Here is a 20,902-nt window from a genome sequence, read left to right as displayed (position 1 = left end):
ACGTTTGGAAGTAGATATATGCAGTAAGAGAAAAATGAAATGCTCACCACACTTATCCACTACATATCAGTGGGAACATTATAGCCGATTTGACCAAAGACCTGCATAAAGAAAAAGAAAATCTATTTTTACAAATCACCATATAAAAACCATAATAAAAAAATAACACTTTATGAACTACAAGATGCATAAAAATCTCCATGTTCAAAGAAACATGCACACATTACGGTCAACTAGTAGTACTGCAACACCATTAAAAGGGGGGGGGGGGGGGTGAAATGCTCATTTTCACTCAATATCCTGTTCATCTTGAGTACCTATAGAGTAGTACTGCATCCTTCATAACTCCAAAAAGTCTTTAGTTTTATTGTATTCATAAGAGAAAGATAGTCTGTACCGATTTTTCCCGGAAAAACACGACCGACTGAAGGCGTGACGTGTGGGCGGAGCTAAAGAATCACGAGTGCCATTAGGCTTTTGAGTTGAGAGCGTTTGGAAGCTGACAGTACCGTGAGGAAAAAACCATCATCCTAAACAAACCATGACTAACAGTCAGATTCAGCCGTTTATTTATGATCCAGAATCAGATCCAGAGGCTGAAACTGAACGAGAGCAGCATCAGCAACGACTCGCTCCGAGCGGGGCTCGAACCCGGGTCTCCGACGGGAGGCGGACGCACTAACAAGGAGGCAGAGATATTTGAAGCAGTTTTACTCACCGCATGCGGTTCCAACACACAATCGTGACCCTTTTTCGTTGGGATTACATCATCCTTAAGAAATAAACGATACGCAAATCCGTCGTCAAACTGAGCCTTGTTTGTAAAACAAGCATTTTCGAAATGCAGGGAACAAACACAAACACTCGCACAACTCCGTTGATTTTCTTTAAAAATAAACTCCATCCACTGGTCCCTTAATGCTGTTTTTTCTTTGGTAATCTGTGCAGGGTTGTCTTGCCCTGGCAACCAAAAACACACTCCTTTTGTGACATTTCGCAACGCTCTCGCTCTGATCAGTGATTGTCTGTGCACAGCCTCTATCTGCTCTGCTATATGGGAGCGCGAGCTCTTCCGGGAGAAGTGCCCTTAGGACCCATATAAGGAAATTCCGCTCCATCTAACGTCACACAGAGCCATACTCGAAAAAAACTTTCCGAAACTTGTGACAAACCGGAAGGAGTATTTTTGGAACAGAAATACTCCTTCAAACGTACAACTTAATTTTTGAAACTTTGTCCACGTTTAGCATGGGAATCCAACTCTTTAACAGTGTAAAAAACTCTGTATGCATGAAATAGCATTTCACTCCCCCCTTTAAGCCAAAACAGCAGCACTGAAATAATGTGACCTCGAGGTAATGGAAGCACAAACTATGCAACTTAATTTTGGAGTTGGACAAAAAGAGGTTTCCTCATTTAAAAAAATGATAAACTGCTACAAATAACATTTTAAAAAGTCATTTTAAGTGATTCATTCTACATGGAAGGGTTGCTCCCTCATGTTGTTGAGATGACAGGGGGACCAGTAGTACATGTAATTGCTACCGCCATTATAAAGAATAGCAAGAAAAACAAAAGTATATACACCATATACTGATTTTCCAGAACTCGAGTCAGGTGGGGAAAAAACAGTGGTTGTTGGAGTACAGCAGCAAACAATCCCAGAGAGAGTATGGGGATGACTGACAGCTCAGAGGAATGAAGCAGCACAGCCAGAGACCATCAAGAAACACCACATAGCAGTTTGTTGGTACTGATTTCATGTTGTGTGTCACTCAAGTACTTTATGAAACAAACTTCAGTACTCTGCAGTTAATTTCAAATCTATTTTTCAGGGAACAAGTAATGGGTTAACAAATTAGCACAAAGCCAGAATCAGACATTAATGAGGGTCAGATTACCATTGCAAGCAAGCCTCACTAGTGTGGGGCTGCACGATATGTTGTTTAAGCATTGATACCGCGATGTATGAATCCACGATAGTCACATCGCAGGATGTGTGATCTAGGCTGTCGTAGTTGATCCGTTATTCATTAACTGTACGGGCCAGCTGCTCACCGGCCCTAAACGAATGTGATTCGCCGATTAATTGAACAGCTTAACCATAATAGAGTGAAAGTTTATCATAATAGAGAGAGACAGAGAGAGAGAGAGAGAGAGAGAGAGAGCGCACGCGAGGGAGAGAGAGAGAGAGAGAGAGAGAGAGAGAGAGAGAGCACGCGAGGGAGAGAGGGAGTGAGAGAGAGAGAGAGAGAGAGAGAGAGAGCGCGCACGCGAGGGAGAGAGAGAGTGAGAGAGCGAGCACGAGAGCCCTTGCCGCACACTCTTCAAATAACACGAGCGCGGTCTTGCTCTATCCCTCGCGCATATTAATCAATTGACATGATGGTGTCGATGTTTAAATTATTTAAAATGAAAAAGTGTTCCTAATAATCCTTTAGGTGAGAGTAGTTCTGAAGTGCAGCACAAGTTTGTTGAGCTTCACAAAATAGAAAGTGGCTGTAAGAAAATAGCTAAAGCATTGAAAATACCCATTCCCACCATTAGGGCAATAATTAAAGGTCAATGGTTACAATTTATGTTTAACATGTAAAAGCCTGTGCAGAACATTTTGCTGAGGACAGTTTGCTGAGGACAACTTTCTCAATCTCAATCAGTTTAATGCCGGATTCGCACAAAGATTATTCTTGAAAGATGGAGCAGTTCCCTCTTTGTCTGGAGAAGGCGTTGTTTATGGACCACAACCGGTAAGTGTATTTTATTATTTAAGTTGGTGCATTTAACAGTTTTTGTAACTTATTACACAAATGGCAATGCTGTTTAGCTTTGTTAACTAGATGTTAGGGCTGTGCAAAAAAAAACGAATGTGATTTTTATGCGCATCTCGTCAGTAAAAACGCTCCTGTGATTATAAGTACATCTCCAGCACGTGCGTTCTAGCCCAATCACGTTAGCAGGAGGGCAGAGTGAGCTCAGCTGCTGTCGAATCACAACACAGGAACCGCTGGCCCAATCAGAACTCGTTACGTATTTCTGAAGGAGGGACTTTATAGAACAAGGAAGTCATCAGCCCGTTTTTATAACAGTGAAAACAGCGGCATACAGAATTTTTTTTTTTTTTTCACGCGAAACATGAACATGTTATATTGTACACACAATCAATGCTTCAAAAAAGCGCGAATAACGGGACTTTTAAGTTGTTCCAATAAACTAAAGATGTTAAAAATCTGCCTGGAAGATATCGTCCTAATGCATGGTGAGGAAAAGAGGTTGAGTGGTCAAAGATTTTCCTAGGATCACAGCCAGAGAAGCGTAGGGATAAGGAGTTGAAGTTTGGGTTTGAAGAAAAATCCTCTATCCAAAAACAAACTCCAGAATCTTTAATGTTGTGGGCATATATTTCTTCCAGAGGTCCTGGACATCTTGTTGAAATAAATGGCATCATGGATTATATCAAAAACCAACAGATAACAAAAAAAATCTAAACCTGACTGCCTATGTAAGGCTATGGTTGCATCCATCAGGACAATGATCCAAAAACAAACATCAAAATCAACAAAAATGTATCACAGAGCACATAATGAAGCCTCTGCCATGGCTGTCCCAGTTCCCTGACTAGAACCCTATAGAAAATGAGTGGGGTAAACTGAAGAGAAGAAGCACCAACATGTAGTTGGGAATCTGAAGGGTCTGGAGAGATTCTGAATGAAGGAATGTTCTCTGATCTCTTGTCAGGTGTTCTACAAACTCATTAGGCATTATAGGAGAAGACTCCACCATGACACCAGTGGTCTACTGAAATCTTCGGTTCACACACAAGATATTTGTAAATTATCAAAGAGAAGAAATATTGGTTTTCTTATTGTGAACCAAACTGGTATACCTAGGTGGTCAATGGTTTATCATTCAGCTAGAAAATGATTTTAAAAATATGTCCAGATTACATCAGATTTACCTTCAACCCTCTACAATGCGAGTAAATCACTTGTATAATCAACTAAATACCTGTTCACACTAGAGAGGTTTGACTGCAGTGAAGAAGTCTTCAGGACGTCCCAGAGTGTCCAGCAAGCACCAGGACCTGAGGAGTCAGCTACGGAATTGTTTTACCTGCAGTGCAGAGCTTGCTCAGGAATGGCAGAAGTTTGGTCTGAGAGCATCTGCAAACACAGTGAGGCCAAGACTTTTGAACAATGGCCTGGTTTTCAAGAAAGGCAGCAAAGCAGCCACTTCTCTTCAAGAAAAATGTAAAGGACAGACTGACAAGGATTGGACAGCAGAAGACTGGTGCAAAGTTATTTTCTCTGATGAAGTCCCTTTCTGACTTTTTGGGACATCTGGAAAATTTATTTTTCAGAGAAGAAAAGGTGAACGCTACCATGAGTCCTACATTGTGCCAACAGTGAACCCTCCTGAGACCATCCATGGGTGGGGCTGTTTTTCCAACCAAGGGAGTAGGCTCTCTCATTATTCAGTCCGAAAAAAACGTCCTGAGGGAGCGACATCTTCAGACGATCCATGAGCAATTTGGTGATGATCCATGCATTTTCCAGCATTATGGAGCACCATGTCACAAAACTAAAGAAGTTGCACAAAGATCCTTACATTGAAAATAGATTCATGGCCAGGGAACTCCCCGGATCTCAATCCCATAGAGAACCTTTGGTCAGTCCTGAAAAGGCAATAGATTTTTGCCAATAAAAGCCTTTAAAACTTATGCTTATTGTTTTTCAGCATACCATAGAAACATGTGAAAAAATAAATCTACAACTACTGAAGCAGAAAACTTCAGAAAAGACAACTTTTGTCACTGCCAAAACTTTTGGCCCATCTGTAAGCTACAAGTTACAAACATGGTATACAAGTCTGTTGAGTAAACAAGTAAAGATTTACTAGCCAATGGTGATTCTATTACCAAGGTGTGCGTAGAGGATTGACCTTATAAGACCTAATAAGACTGTAGGCTTTGGAGCCACTACCATGTGTACTTAAACATATTGCGCAACAGTGCTTTAGGCGACTGAAGCTTCCTGATACCATGACTCTCTCCTCTCCTAGGGCAATAAAGGAAAAAAGCCCAAAAATAGAACTCTGCTAAAAAAAAAAAAAAAAGCTGAAGGCTAGTCTTGAATAGACAAAAGAGTGAAAGAAACCCATGGAAGTACAAGACATGTGAAAACATCTGCAAGAGTGTTTCCAAAAAGACAAAGACATGAAACCGTATTCATTAAAAAAAGAAAAAGAAAAAAAAGAATTAAGGGGTTCTAAAATTAACCTGTAGTGTACCAATAAAAACACAAATATTACTAAATCCGATCCTGCAGATTTGCTTTATTCAACATCAAGAAGATCAAGCCCGTTCTTTGGGAACATGCTGCACAACTCCTTGTTCAAGCTCTTGTTCTGTCCAGGCTGGACTATTGCAATGCCCTCTTGGCAGGTCTTCCAGCCAATTCTATCAAACCTTTACAATTAATTCAGAACGCGGCAGCAAGATTAATTTTTAATGAGCCAAAAAGAATACACATCACACCTCTGTTTATCTATTTGCACTGGCTTCCAATAGCTGCTCGCATAAAATTCAAGGCATTGATGTTTGCCTACAAAACTTCCACTGGCTCTGCACTAGGGCTGAACGATATATCGTTATCGTATCTATATCTAGATATGAACTTTCAAGATATTAATATCGGAAAAAGCAACGATATAGATTTCCCCTCTCCGCGCTCGCCCTGCATACAACTCTAGCAGTCACAACAAACATCAGTTTTACGAGTGCCCTTGACTGCACCACTAAAGCCAGCGCGCACACACTAGAGACGTGGGAACTATATTGTGAGAGGGGGGCAGTGTTTCCATGGTGACGCGTCATTGCTTGTCACGTGACACACTGCAGCAGCAACAGCGCTGAATGAATGATGATCTGCTTTTATATCATTTTTCCTTTTTTATTCAGAATATTCACAAATGTGTTAGTTATGGCATGAAATATCTGATATTCCGATTGTCAAATACATGCAAGTGGAAGTATATTGTTGTTTAAACACCTTTATAACAATCGCGTTAGTTGAGCTGTATGCACAATGGGCGCCGCCGTGTTAGTTTGTGCTGCAGACGCAGTTCAGAGAATAGGATCTGTTGGATTTACAACCTCTATGTTTACAACACGTGAATTCATCCACTTCTCCCGAAATACTTAAAAATAAGTGGCTGGTGAACTGGGAATAGAATAGAGTAAACATAAAAAGTTACTTACACAATGTGTATCTGATATGAATAAAACGTGTCGAATTATACTGGAAAGGATTATTATTACCTCTTCCATAGACATCAGTGTGTATTTTATAAACTCTAAATGTATTGTTTTTTAGTACTTATGTGAATTTATTTGTTTGAAAACTAAAATAAACAGTATGTGGTTGAAAACACTGAAAAGTTGCGACCTCTTCCTCTGGCGCGAATGATTTCAATGTAAAGACGCGTTTACATGCGTCTGGAGGTTTCCCGGCGCAGTAGACGAGTTATGAAAAGGACCATTGCAAGCTGAGAGCGACCGGCTTTTGTGGTGGAAATTGGCAGTAATACCCCCACCTTGCGCAGGTTATGTTCAATAAAAAACACACACATGGCCTCTTCTCAAGTCCATTTAAAGTTTCATTTTTTGAACAGTTTTTTTAAATGGATTGAACCATTATTAAAAAATGATCTTGAATTGCCTAAATCATAAATGAAGCCTGCAGTGGTGTTTTTCTTTTGTTATTGCAGCCATCCCCTCTGCATATATATTTTTTAGAGAATGTTGCACTCCTGTTGCCGTTTGTTATTCTTCACGAAAGTTCATGCCAATAAATAAGAAATATTGCTGACTTGTGCGTTTCCAGCGCTCTCTTTACGTTCATCATTTTACCGGTGTCATTTCAATAATGTTCATAACACGTTTGAGAGGGGACTCATTTCACAGTTCCACTGTGGCAAGGACACAGCTGTCTGCAGGGCTGCATTAATAGCTCACTGGGCCCCAGGGCTATGAGTTACTGCAGGGCCCTCTCCACCACTTTAGGTCACCAACTATAGAGAGAGGAAAAAATACCCGCATTTTTCTAAAACAGAAATGCGAACAGTTTAAAATGATTCAGTTCGATTTGGTGAACTGAATGATTCGTTCGCAAACCGGATATCCAGACTGCTTTGATTTGAACTCTTTCTCTCAACAGACACGGAAGAGAAGACAATAAAGTCGTCGTTTTTGCTATTTTTGGACCAAAATGTTTTTTCGATGCTTCAAAAAATTCCAACTGACCCTCTGAGGTCACATGGACTACCTTGATAATGTTTTTCTTACCTTTCTGGACATGGACTGTATACCGTACACACAGCTTCAATGGAGGGACTGAGAGCTTTCGGACTAAATCTAAAATATCTTAAACTGTGTTCCGAAGATAAAAGGAGGTCTTACATGTTTGGAACAGCATAAGGGTGAGTTATTAATGACATAATTTTCATTTTTGGGCGAACTAACCCTTTAAGACCTCAGGGTCTGAATTCAAGTCAAGTGTCCTGAGCAAAACAGTCTCAAGTTCACCATGGTCTCAAAACGAGTATTTACTCAATTAATTCTCTCCCGGTGACATGCCGCTAAGGAAGAAATTTAAAAAAAAAAAAAAAAAAAAACCTGAAATGATGACTTATTGTGGAATATTGTGGAAACTAATTGATACATTAAGATGAATAGATTTTTATACATTATAGTATATTAGAATGCAACTTAATAGGCCTATATATGTATTGAATAGCAAAGTAGGTCTAATCAATATACTAGACTGAACCACATATAAAGGCTATAATAATCGTTTTGCCAACAATTAACCATATGTTCAGTTTATAATACGTTTTATTTTTAACTTAAATACAACATATATCATTCAAAACTCATTGGCTTAGACTGCATTTGAAGAAAAATAACAGTTTCCTGTAGCCTTGTGCAAACTTATTCAATAGAATTTGACTTGTAGAATGTTCTTTCCAGTGAAAAATTTTATATTTTTAATTTAATTAGACAACATTTTAAAAGGAAGTGGAGTGCAAATATCTTTATATAATTATACTTCCATTATTGTCAACTTTCTTTCCAGTGCAAAACGATACATAAACCAATTATTAATTCAATAATAATAATTTCCCTCCTCCAGAAACCCATCAGAAATGATTGACAAGTTATGAGGGAGCGGGAGATAGGAAAACCACAACAAGAGGGAACACTAGGGAGGTGTATATGGAATGTTAGGCTAAACCTGTATTATCTTTTTTAATATAATCCCATTCTTATCAACTATATTTGAGTTTTAAAAATCCACATGATTACAAAGCCTACCATATCAGCCTCTGGAGTCGTCTGACGGACAAGGAACCTTAACATCGCTCCCTCCTGCACCCGCAGCCTCTCGCTCCTCTTGTGATTATCGCCTGATGCATGCGGCTTAATATCACACACTCCGCCGTGAAAAAACGTGACGGCATATGGTAAAATTGACCTTGTATTCATTGTCCCTCACGCATTCCAGCCACGGGTAGTAATTTTCCTATTCAATTCTATATTTTTGTGCTCTTTTCTTTTTCACCGGCCGTTCGGAGGTAGTCATTTTTACATTTCCCGCTGTGGTCACTTGTCATCATTGCTACGATACGTGACTCACAATGACTGAAACGACCAATTAAAAGGTCATTCTCTGATGATGTTCCAAGATGTTAAAAAGCTATGCTGATCATAGACAAACGGGGAGAAATTAGTAGGCCTATCTAACCCACTGTCAGGTTTTTTTTCTTATTGTAGCCTACAAATATATTCATTCATAGTCTGAGATATATTAGAAGCTATGTGTGTGTCTGTCATGGATTTGCACTGAATTGATTCTCAAAAATATGGAACAAAGTGCGTTCCATATCAGTTCAATACGGAACGATTCCGTATTATACGGAACGGTTAGCAACCCAGTAAGCTGTTCTGAGCTCTCTCGTATGTCGGCGCGTAATCACTCAGTGTAACGTAGTCTTTGCCCCACGATGTATTTTTCACTGAATGAGTGAGAACATGAGAACAAAGAACTAATTCAGTGAATACCTACTGGTTTTAACAACTCTTGAAGCACACAAACACACACCCTCTCACAGGAGAAGACATCCATGAGCTCATCAAAGGGAAACTGGCAAGAGGAGGGTTAAACTTGAAATAAGTGGTCTCCATCACCATAGATGAAGAGGGAGGGACTAGTTGTACACTGGAAAAAGGACCAAACTGACCAATTATTTTACCACTGCACTTTCTACCAGTCCGTCCTCTGTAATAATCTGGTAGAAGTGTATGCTGATGTCATAAAAAAAAAAAACTGATAAAGAGCATCATCATCCCTATAGTTTTGTCTACAAAGAGGCTCACACAGAGGTCAGTGCCAGCAGATGACTTGCTGTACAACAGTGTGAGACTGTTCAAGGTTTGTCTACTTGGCTACTAAGCCATTTGAAAGGAGATCAATGCTTCCCTATCAGAAAAAAATGAAGAAAAAGCAAACAGCTCAATAGTATGTGATTTGCAGCATTTTCACCATATTTAAGGTGATCTTCAACTTCTCCACTTCCCAGGCTTAGATCTCTGGGGGTTGTAGAGGGTGCTATGCACATTTAAATGAAAGCAAGAGCCCCCTCAGTTGAAACTGTAATACTAGCATATTTGCAAAACGGAATGGCAAATGATTTGGTGCATATTTGCTGAGCAATGTTGACAAGCACAGACATATGTGCTCACATAATAAAGTGTAGACACAATGTAAATAAGATATTTATTGTGTAGAGAGCTTGATTCAGTATAACCAGATGTTGTGATATCACAAAGAACCATGATAAGTGACAGTTTTTACTGATTATAAATGCTGGATTCACTCTTGAATTTGCAATGGCCGATGTAGTGACAACCACAGAAATGGACATATCAAGACAAAACAGATGTGCTAGGGCTAGAGGTTAGGCTAAAGCACACTCTCTATTTTTTAAAAATGTCCTTGGTGATTTGATTCTGGTGCCAGGCTTTTTTCAGCCTTGGAGCAAACCCAAGGACAGAAAGATATTCCTTACCATACTAATTTCATATAGTAGCTGATTGTTAACTTGAAGACTTATGATTTTTGTTCACAGATGACAAATGCTGCTGATGATAAAGAACTTATTCTTGGTCACAAATATCACCAAGTTTTCCCAAAGCAAAACCGATGTTCCAATGAGTAAATGCTGTATGAATACAATGGAGTTAATTAAACTGCAACAAAATGTTGATAATTGTCATCCAGCTACCTTTTTTAAGATCAGAATACAGTTTATAGTCCATTAAAAGATATGTGATTGATCTCATTTGACCCATTTAAATATATTCCCGAAAACATTTGATATAACCCATGTATCCCAAATCATAATGTGGACAAGTTAATATCCTTGTAGTATACCTTCCTTTAAAACAAATAACAACACTATAGTATATTTTCTTTATTAACCACAAACACATTTATCCAAAAGTTATAGCATACAGCTTTTAGTAGCTCTGGTGTTAAATGCATAAAATCAATAGATCTGGGTAGATTTCACCCCGTTCTACTGCCATGATGCTGTGGAAGAATGCTTGATGGATGATGGAAGATGGAAGAAATTGTTGCTCTTGGCAGGAAAATCAGCTTGGCACCTTCAAGGAGGGCTCAGGATTGAGAAACCAGTCAGTATCATGATAGTGCCCGCACTGAGAAAGGTTTTTAAAAATGCCAACTCACAACAAAACTAGACAGTATCAAACTAATAACAATAAACAGGAAAGTAGGAAATGTACTATATATTCTAAATATTCTAAATACTCAACAACTAGGATAAGATAAGGGCAGTCCATCAAATGTTGCATTGCTCCTGGTTGTAGAACAATATGCAGCTCTGTATTTTTCAGGATCCAACACATGATCCACTCTGCCATATAATAAATAACTACTATTTACACCCTAGGAGCCAGAAATTACGCTGGCAAAACACAGATTTAATTTGTATTAGACAAGGGTAGGGGGTGTCTAATCCTGCTCCTGAATGGCCAACTTCCTGCAATTTCAACCTACTCTGACATTACTAATAATCATAGAAAATTTGAACAGCTGAATATGGCTATTTAATGGCTAATTTTTAACTAATCAAAACGGCTCAACTAGCTAAACCACACAGCTTATTTTTTATAAGCAGGGTTTTTCCTGGGTCAAAATTGGTCTTCGGTGGTGGCTGACAGACATGGTCATCCACACACAGCAAAGAGTACCCTAGTACCCACATGATCCGCAAGCCCAATATTGACAATAAATGTTACATTTAAAATAAATACAAAGAAACTAGGGGTGGCACGGTTCAACTTTTTCACGGTTCGGTTTGTTTCACGGTTTTCGATACAGTTCAGTATGTGCTATGTTTATGGAAAACTATACTTTCTAATAAAAAAATAAAAAAATCTACTACAATCAACAGCACAAATAAATAAAATACAGTAAAGATACAAACAGTGATTTACATTTGTTTATTTATTTATTTTTTTGGGCAGGTCTAGCATAGGTTTTTAGGTACAGAAATTGAATAAAGTAATCAAATTTAAAACAGCATTGTATATTGGACTGTATATATTAAAGACTGTTCTTTATTAAAGTTATAAAAGCTTTTTAATCAAGAACAGTGAGTGATTTATTTGTTGTTGCTGTTAGATTCATATAAAGAGAATGCACTGATACAACAGGCATATGTTTAGCCGGCTATGTCTGCTGTAGGGTACTTACCAAGACGGACATTTTGACATAATTTTTTGTGTGAATTTGTCCATTTAAACGCAATAGCTACTTCAGAAAGATCTTAAAATTTGTGCGCAGCACATGCACAATTCTTCTCACTGCGTGCGTGCGAGCTCGCGTCCTTTGGCTCTTAAACACATTAACGTGTGCTGTTCAGATCTCATCTGTGCTCGCGCGCTGTCAGCACCCTGGGCCCGGTTTTTCAAAAGTAATCCAGTAGGATTTTGGATAATGGATTGGATCAAATCTTGAAAATGTGTTTTTCAAAAAAAAAAAAACGGATTACATAATCGGATTAGATCACGTAATCCAATCTCGGTTTTGATCCGGATCAAACCTTTAGTTTGGGTTTTTTTTAGAACTTTTTTTGTAGGATTTGGATCACTTTGATCCAAAAAAATCTGGACTAAACTGATCCCATCAGAAGGGTGGATTCAGCGTGGATTTCATGGCAGAAATGTACTGAAAACTTAAAAAATGTATCAAATAATACTATATTTGGACCATGCAGTATCTTACAAGATATCCTATTTATTCCTTGGTCACGGAAGCTGCTGTAACGCCGCCTGAAAACTTCTCTGTTTAACGGATGGACAGGACAGCCGAGGCCGGCAAATCCAAAGGCGGAGGAGTTTGTTTCATGATTAACAAGAAATGGTGTGAGCCTAGAAATATCTCCACTCTGTCGCGCTCCTGCTTGCCTCATCTGGAACATCCATTATTTGCCGTCCATTCTATCTGCCTTGGGAGTTTTCATTGATCATCATAACTGCTGTTTACATCCCTCCACAAGCAGACACTGGCTTGGCTTTGTCTGAGCTTCACGATGCGCTCAGCGGCAACATCAACAAACATCCTGACGCTGCTATTATCATTGCTGGGGACTTTAACAAAGCCAAACTCAGGCAAACCATGCCTAATTTTATCAACATGTATCCTGTCCAACCAGAGGACCGAATACACTGGATCATTGCTACACTCAGTTTAAGATTGCCTACAAAGCACGCTCACTACCGGCTTTCGGCAAATCGGACCATGCCGCCATTTTCCTCACACCGGAAAATAAACAACGGCTCGTTCAAGATCCCCCGGTGCAGAGGGTGGTGACGCGATGGTCCGCCCAAGCCCAATCAGAAGCAACGTTACAGGCGGCTCTTGATGACGTAGACTGGGACATGTTTCGCGCAAGTTCATCTGACGTCAGTGAGTTCACGGATGTAGCGTTAAGCTTTGTAAACATGCTAGCCGAACAAGCTACGGAAACAATAACTATAAGGACATTCTCAAATCAGAAACCATGGGTGGACAGATCAATCCGTGCAGCAGTAAACAAACGCACTGCTGCTTACAACGCTGGTCTTCTGCTATGCTCTCCGGCACGCAGTAAGAGCCGCCAAACACAGACACAGGGAACGCATAGAGTCCCCTGCTCTACTCTCTCTACACACATGACTGCGTGTCTTTGCACAGTTCCACATCTATAATCAAATTTGCTGATGATACTGTGGTTCTGGGCCTCATTCACAACAATAATGAGACCGCATACTTGGATGAGGTAGAGAAATTGACATCATGGTGCCAGGACAACTGTCTCTCTCTGAATGTGAGCAAAACTAAAGAACTGATTGTGGACTTCAGGAAGAGACAGCAGCAGCCCTATACTCCTCTTATGATCAGCAGGACCCCTTTGGAGAGGGTGAGCAGCTTCAAGTACCTTGGTGTAAACATCTCTGAGGACCTGACTTGGACTACTTACATCCAAACACAGGTTAATAAAGCCAGGCAAAGACTGTACCATCTGCGACAGCTGAGGAAATTCAGGGTCTCACCAGCAATCCTGAAATTGGCTATAGAAAGTGTATTGACTCAGTGTATCTCAGTGTGGTATGGGAACAGCTCCAGTCAAGACTGCAAAGCCCTGCAGAGAGTTGTGCGCTTAGCTGAGCGCATTTCAGGGTCTGCTCTCCCCTCTCTGCAGGACATCTACCTCAAACTGCAGAAGTAGAGCTGCAAAAATCAAAGACTCCACCCACCCCAGTAGTCATATTTTCACTTTGCTGACATCTGTTAAGCGCTACCGTAGCCTGATGGCAAAAACCAAGAGACTCAGGAGGAGTTTCTTCCCCCAGCCCATCAGGCTCTTAAACTCTAAACCAGCTTCTTAACATCCTCATGCCTCCACTAAATGTTCACTTTATCTTTTTACTTTATTCACTACCTCACATAGACACACTGACAGTGTCACCCTGTTTTGCACATTTGCTTTCTTGTACATTCCTGTGTATCTTAATATTTAAGACTACAGTAAAATGCATATATGCACATTGTACATCCCTGTACATCTTAATATTTAAGACTACAGTTTACATTCATGCATAGGAGTGTGCCGGTTTCAGAATTGGTGATGACGGTTATGACGTAAGTCAAAAGTGACGGTCCATAACATAACCGTCGGGGGGGGGGATTAGTGGATCTGCCGTAGAGTCAATTGGTTGTTCTTGGAGATAGCGGGTTAACTCCGTATCAGCGCCACTCTGATCGGTAAAGGGGCAGAGATTTCAGACCTCCGTTTATTAAGGAGATCTGTCACAAAACTCATCATCCGCACCAACGTTTTTTGAGCAAATTTCTAAGCCGCACCCGCCTGCCATCCACTGATTGTTTTGCGATGCAATGCTTTGCTGATGCGAGCCGCAAAAAAGCCATTGTCTGTTCTAGAAAGGATGCAGCAAAGATATTTAATGCTAATGTATGAAGCATAGGCCTACGCTGAGTTTCATTTACGATGAGATGTGCTCTAGTTCACAGTGCAGTGCAAGTGAACGCGGCGCGCTGGTGCTTCCATGTCGGTTATCATTGTCTGCTATATTTGCTTTTTATTTATTAAAATACATGCAATTGGTTGATGAAACATTAAAATTAAGATAAAATTTGTACAAAACGAAATTCGTTTTTAAGAAAGGTTTTCTACAAAGCAAAATTTTATGAAGTGGTAAATATCATGTCTGACGATTTACAAAACTTTATTAAGTGGTAAAAACCATGTCTCCCAATATATTGCGCATCTTATGATCCTATCTAAAAAATGAAAATAATTTTTGATAAAAAATGTTTGTAAAAAATATTTTAATGACACGGTTTTGGCGGTTATAGAGTTCTAATGACGGTGTTCAACTATAACCGCCGGTCTCACGGTTATATACTAACCGTCACACCCCTATTCATGCACATTATTTTGCGTTCTATATTTAATTCTACAATATACATTTTTTATATTTTATTCTTATATTTTTATTGTTTACTTTTATTTAATTCTTACATAACTATATTTATGTATATTTCCATCCGTGTTGTTTTCTTTAATAATTGCACTGTCCATGGAGCGGACCTGACTCACATTTCACTGCTGGTTATATATGCTATATATAATTTTGTATGTGATGAATAAAAATCTTGAATCTTGAATCATAAGGTTTTAATTTTATTTGTTCATCTGTCAGGCTACAGTGATTAGGTAGGCTTTAGCATATTCAGCCTTTCAGTATAGGCCTACATCAGTATAAAGAGTTTGGCCTCATAAAATAATCCCCCAAACAGCTGTCAAAATTGACCAAAAGCAAAAAAAAAATATTCTGTCACTAATTGATATATATATCAATCACAATTGAAAATATTTTTGTTTTTAGAATATTTATTAGTGATGCATGCAATGATTACAAATTAACCAAAAAAATGCAAAGAATGGCAATCACTGATTTTTAAAATCCAAAACAAATCCAAATCAGAAATAGTGTCTAACTATTGCGTCCCTTGTTGCACGTCCCGTTTGCTCATTCTGGCAGAATGCAGGAGGTTGGTTAGGGTCTCCAAGGGGCTCAGGTGCATCATTGTCAGCACAGAGAGGGACATTGCGCTTAGTAGCGATGTTGTGCAGGACAATACAGGCAAGGGTTATGTTGCACGCTTTCTGTGGTTCCGCTCTCAGGTAGTTAAGGCATGCAAAGTGCCTCTTAAGAACTCCATTTAAACGCTCAATTGCACATCTTGCTCTGCAATGAGCAGTGTTGAAGCGTGCCTGCGCCGGTGTATTTGCTGTTAGAAAAGGTGTCATCAGCCATGGTAGGAGTGGGTAGGCACTGTCTCCTAATATTATGCCATCCAGTCGGTTGGTTTGGAGGTCTCTATATAGAGCGCTCTCCCTCAGGATGCGTGCATCATGGACAGACCCAGGCCACTTGACAACGCAGTTGGTGATGATGAGGTCAGCATCACACACACAAGTTGGACATTGATGCTGTGCCTCCCCTTTCTGTTTATAAACTCCCATTCATTCTCGCAAGGTGCTTGTATATGCACATGTGTGCAGTCGATTACTCCAATAGTATTGGGCATATTCCCCAAAAGAAAAAAGCCGCGCTTGGCCTGGGCAATCTGGTTGTCCTTTGGAAAAGAAACAAATTCAATGACCAGGCTGGACAGTGCAATTGACACATCTCTCACAACATCACACACAGCTGATTTCACCACTCCCATATAGTCACCAACAACTTGACAGAAAGTCCCACATGCACAAAATCGGAGAGCAATGAGGATCTGGTCTTTCACAGAACAGACCGTGACTCCTTTGGGTTCTGTGTTGAAGTTTTGGCCTGAGAAGGTTCACAAGGCCTTCCCAAAGTGAAACCGGACATACAGCTCCTCAGTGGTGTATTTCTCCAGTGGCTTGGTACGTTCAACATACACCCTTTGATGGTATCCTCTCCTGGCAAAGTGGTGGTGGTGGACAACACCTGCCATTTCACTGTCTCTCTGTGAATCCTCTGAGAAAGGCTGATTTATATGGCAGTGTAATTGGTTTTTTCAAACACACCTATTACAACTGATTAGTTTTGGCTTGCGTTCAATTGAGGCAATTGGACCCAAGGCCTATAATTGATGATCAATGTTCACTATAGTAAAGCAACGGAACCATGGACTCAAGAAGATGTAACTTCACTGCTGCTGAAACCAACGCACTACTAGAGGGTGTTCGGTTCCATTATAGAACAATAGTGGGAAGTTTTAATTCTGCTAAGGATACCAACAAAAAGAAAAATGATGTTTGGATTTTAAATCACAGAAAATGTGAATGTCATAGGGTCTGGCCAGAGGAGGACCACAGACCAAATCAAATTGCGGTGGAAGAATCTTAAGGCCAGGGCAACAAAGGACCACGCTGAAGCCAAAAACCCACAAACAGGCAACAAGCCATTTAAACTGGGGGGGGGTGAAATGCTATTTCATGCATACTGAGATTTTTACACTGTTTAGCATGGGAATCCAACTCTTTAACATCGACAAAGTCGAAGTACAACTTAATTTGAAACTTTGTTGATTTTGAAACTTTGTTGATTTGGTCTTCCGGTTTGTCACAAGTTTCGGAAAGTTTTTTTCGAGTATGGGTCTGTGTGACGTTAAATGGAGCGGAATTTCCTTATATGGGTCCTAAGGGCACTACTGCTGGAAGAGCGCGCGCTCCCGTAGAGCAGAGCACAGACATTCACTGATCAGAGCGAGAGCGTCGCAAAATGTCACAAAAGAAGTGTGTTTTTGGTTGCGAGGGCATGACAACCCTGCGCAGATTACCAAAAAAAACAGCATTAAGGGACCAGTGGATGGAGTTTATTTTTACAGAGCATCAAAGGAGTTGTGCAAGTGTTTTTGTTTGTTCCCTGCATTTCGAAGATGCTTGTTTTACAAACAAGGCCCAGTTTGACGCCGGATTTGCACATCGTTTATTTCTTAAGGATAATGCAGTCCCAACGATAAAGGGTCACGATCGTGTGTTGGAACCGCAGGTGGTGAGTAAAACTGCTTCAAATATCTCTGTGTTGTTAACTTAGCTATCGGTGCGTAAGCACATCAAGTAAACAACATGCGATGTTGGCATCAAACTGCACTTTCCACATGTAACGTTACAGTTTAAAAAAAAAAAAAAAAAAAAAAAAAGACGACAAAGTGGAACTTAGTCATTTTCCAAAACCGCTAAGCAAATATATACAGTTCCAGTACATACCACATAGAGACGTCCTGCTGTAGTCATTGCTGATGCTGCTCTTGTTAAATTTCAGCCTCTGGATCTGATTCTGGATCATTAATATACGCTGAATCTGATTGTTAGCCATGGTTTGTTTTGGATGTTTTTTTCCTCACGGTAATGTCACCGCTTCCAAACGCTCTCAACGCAAAAGCTTACTCGCGCTCGTGATTCTTTAGCTCTGCCCACACGTCACGCCTCCAGCGGCTCATGTTTTTCCGGAAAAAATCGGTACAGACTATCTTTCTCTTATGAATATAATAAAACTAAAGACTTTTTGGAGTTATGAAGGATGGAGTACTACTCTATAGGTACTCAAGATTAACAGGATATTGAGTAAAAACGAGCATTTCACCCCCCCCCCCCTTAAGAGGGGAGATTACACATATGTGGTCGTCGACATCATTGGAGGTGAGAAGTCGCAAGCTCTCCATGATATTTAAGGTGTTGTAGGGGATGGCGAGCCTTAGATTGAGGAGGAGGAGGAAAATCTGCCAGTTCCTCCTGAAGCTGGATCCTTATTGGTTGAGCCAGTGGTAGTTGCCACAGGATCTCAGAGGAAAGGCTTGAAGCGCCCTTCATCAAACAAAGATGATGTTTACAAGACACTTCTACAAAAAGAGACTGAAAGGGCAGAAGCAGAGCTTCGTCTGGCAGAGGAACAACTGACTCTGACCAAACTGCAGCAAACCAAGGCCAGACTTGAGATCCGCCTCCTAAAGGCTACGCTCCGACAAGCTGGTCTCTCCACATCAGAAGAGGAAGTCTCAAATTATTGTGGAGTATTTGACATTAAGTCTTTTTTTTTTATTATTTAATACATCTATACTTGTTATAAATATCCTCAATGTACAGTGTTTGTGTTGTAGGTCTCAGATGAGCAGACTGCTGGAAGAGGATGGGGTGGGGTTTTTCTTGTTTTTAGTTTTTTTTAAATGTGTGGGTTTTCATTTCAAATAAAAAATAATTTATATTGACCCCACACTGGCTTGTTGCTCTTTACATATCTATAGTTCTACATTGTTATTGCCTATCCTGTTTGAGCACTGGTTATCCAGCACTGGTTATCCAGATTTGGTGATCCTGAAAAGTTCCTATCCGGATCAGATTGATCCAATCCGATGTTGCTTTAAAAAACTGGCTCCAAAAGTAAGATGGATTACGTGATCACGGATCGCAAAAAAAGGATTACTTAATCCGGCTCAATTTTATCCGGATTAAACCTTTTGAAAAACTGGGCCCTGGTGATTATGGAATAAATGACTGCTCATATTCCAGCAGTAATTCACATTGATCAAGAGTGAATCCAGGGTTTTTTTGTTTCTAGTTTTTTTTCCTCATCACTATTGTTGTAATGTCTGGGAATCCAGAACGCGCATCCATCAATAGAAAAATATATTAGTTAAACCCAGTTTGTTTTACATGGTATTTATAGCAAACCATATTACAGATGATTTGCCAAATTTAAATTGAACCGTGTTCCCAGCACGAACCGTGTGTGGTGAACCGAATGGTTTCGGTAAAAAAAAAAAAAAAAAAAAAAAAAACTAAAAGCAAGTTTTTTTTTTTTTTTTTTTATCCTATTCATCTCACTCAAGTCTAACTTTAAACTTCTAGGTAATTAACTGCACATTGTCTTAGGCCTATACATACTGAGGATTATTAAGGCAAAATTTTACTTAACACTCTTGCTAAATGGGGGTAACTTCAGCCACTCCCAGGTATCCTTTAGAAGACTACTACTTTGCTACTCCACATCCAGGAATGACAATGTGTTGTGGATCCCATATCTTACACCTGTTCACTGATCGCCGATCTAAGACTGCCCAATATCAACAGAATAGCTCTGACTTTCAGCGACTACCATTGTCTTACCCAGACCGCAAAATGGGGCAAAACCCTGTGCAAAAGTTTGGTAGTGGATTCTAGCCTTTAACTTACAGACACCAACTTGCAATGTTTTTTTTTTTATTTTATTTTTTTACTTAATACTACACATAGGGCATAGAATTTGGGACGATTTGGGATTTCAGACAATTATTTAATTATATTCCAATAAACAGATGCTAACATTTAATTTGTACAAAAAAAAAAAGATGTTTACATGAGAGGAAAAGTTCAGATCAGGGGTGGCCAACCCTGCTCCTGGAGGGCTAATTTACTGCAGACTTCGGTTTTAAGTTCAACCCTGCTCCAACACCTGTGCTTGGTAGCTTGATATATTTCATGTTTGTAATCAGATCAATCCATAATTTTTCTAAACTATATCCATAAAGTCTTTTTCTTGACATTTGAATGTGTGATCAAAATGACGAATGTAATCAGCTGCGAGGCTGTTGGGTGTAAAAAAAAAAAAAAAAAAAAAAAACACACACACCCTGAACAAAATACAGGGTTGGCTACTCCTGGGCTAGACTAGTGGTTCTCAAACCTGTCAATCAACCAAAGTATACCCATGTCAAATGGATATACCATCCACATTCCAACAACTTCAAGGATTCTTTTACTATCACAGGCAACATGCCTCATTCTAACACACCTGATTCAATACATCAGCTCATTAGTTAAGACCACAGGACTCAAAACTGTTGTGTCCAACATGGGAGACAGCTAAAATTGTGCTGTGGTGGAGGGATCTCCAGGACAAATTTGAAAAGCAATAAGCTGTGTTTTACTTCAATTTCAGACATACCCCTACTGCCATTAAAATGCATTCCACTTTGTGTAGTGGATGAGGAATGTTTTTATAGACAGACCCTCAACCCCATCAATTTTGACAGAGGGAACAACTACTTCATATGGGAAGTAGTGGCCTAATGGTTAGAGAGTTGCACTCGCAATCTAAAGGTTGTGAGTTCGAGTCTCGGGTCGACAGGAATTGTAGGTGGGGGGGGAGTGCATGTACAGTTCTCTCTCCACCTTCAATACCACGACTTAGGTGCCCTTGAGCAAGGCACTGAACCCCCAACTGCTCCCC

At 39.8% G+C, this 20,902-nt stretch overlaps 1 protein-coding gene across 1 annotated transcript in view; it reads right to left on the bottom strand.

Moving 5' to 3' along the window:
* LOC113095806 (uncharacterized) overlaps positions 1 to 20,902 on the bottom strand; it is a 38,080-nt gene that overhangs the window by 8,955 nt on the left and 8,223 nt on the right. Inside the window, 1 exon segment of the mRNA XM_026261176.1 lies at positions 48 to 101. The gene's annotated coding sequence lies outside the window, so the exon portion shown is untranslated.

The sequence above is a fragment of the Carassius auratus genome, unplaced genomic scaffold (assembly GCF_003368295.1).
Source record: "Carassius auratus strain Wakin unplaced genomic scaffold, ASM336829v1 scaf_tig00215795, whole genome shotgun sequence".
In the NCBI taxonomy this organism is placed as follows: Eukaryota; Metazoa; Chordata; class Actinopteri; order Cypriniformes; family Cyprinidae; genus Carassius; species Carassius auratus.
The sequence above is the reverse complement of the archived record's forward strand: the minus strand, read 5'-3'. Positions and strand labels throughout refer to the sequence as shown.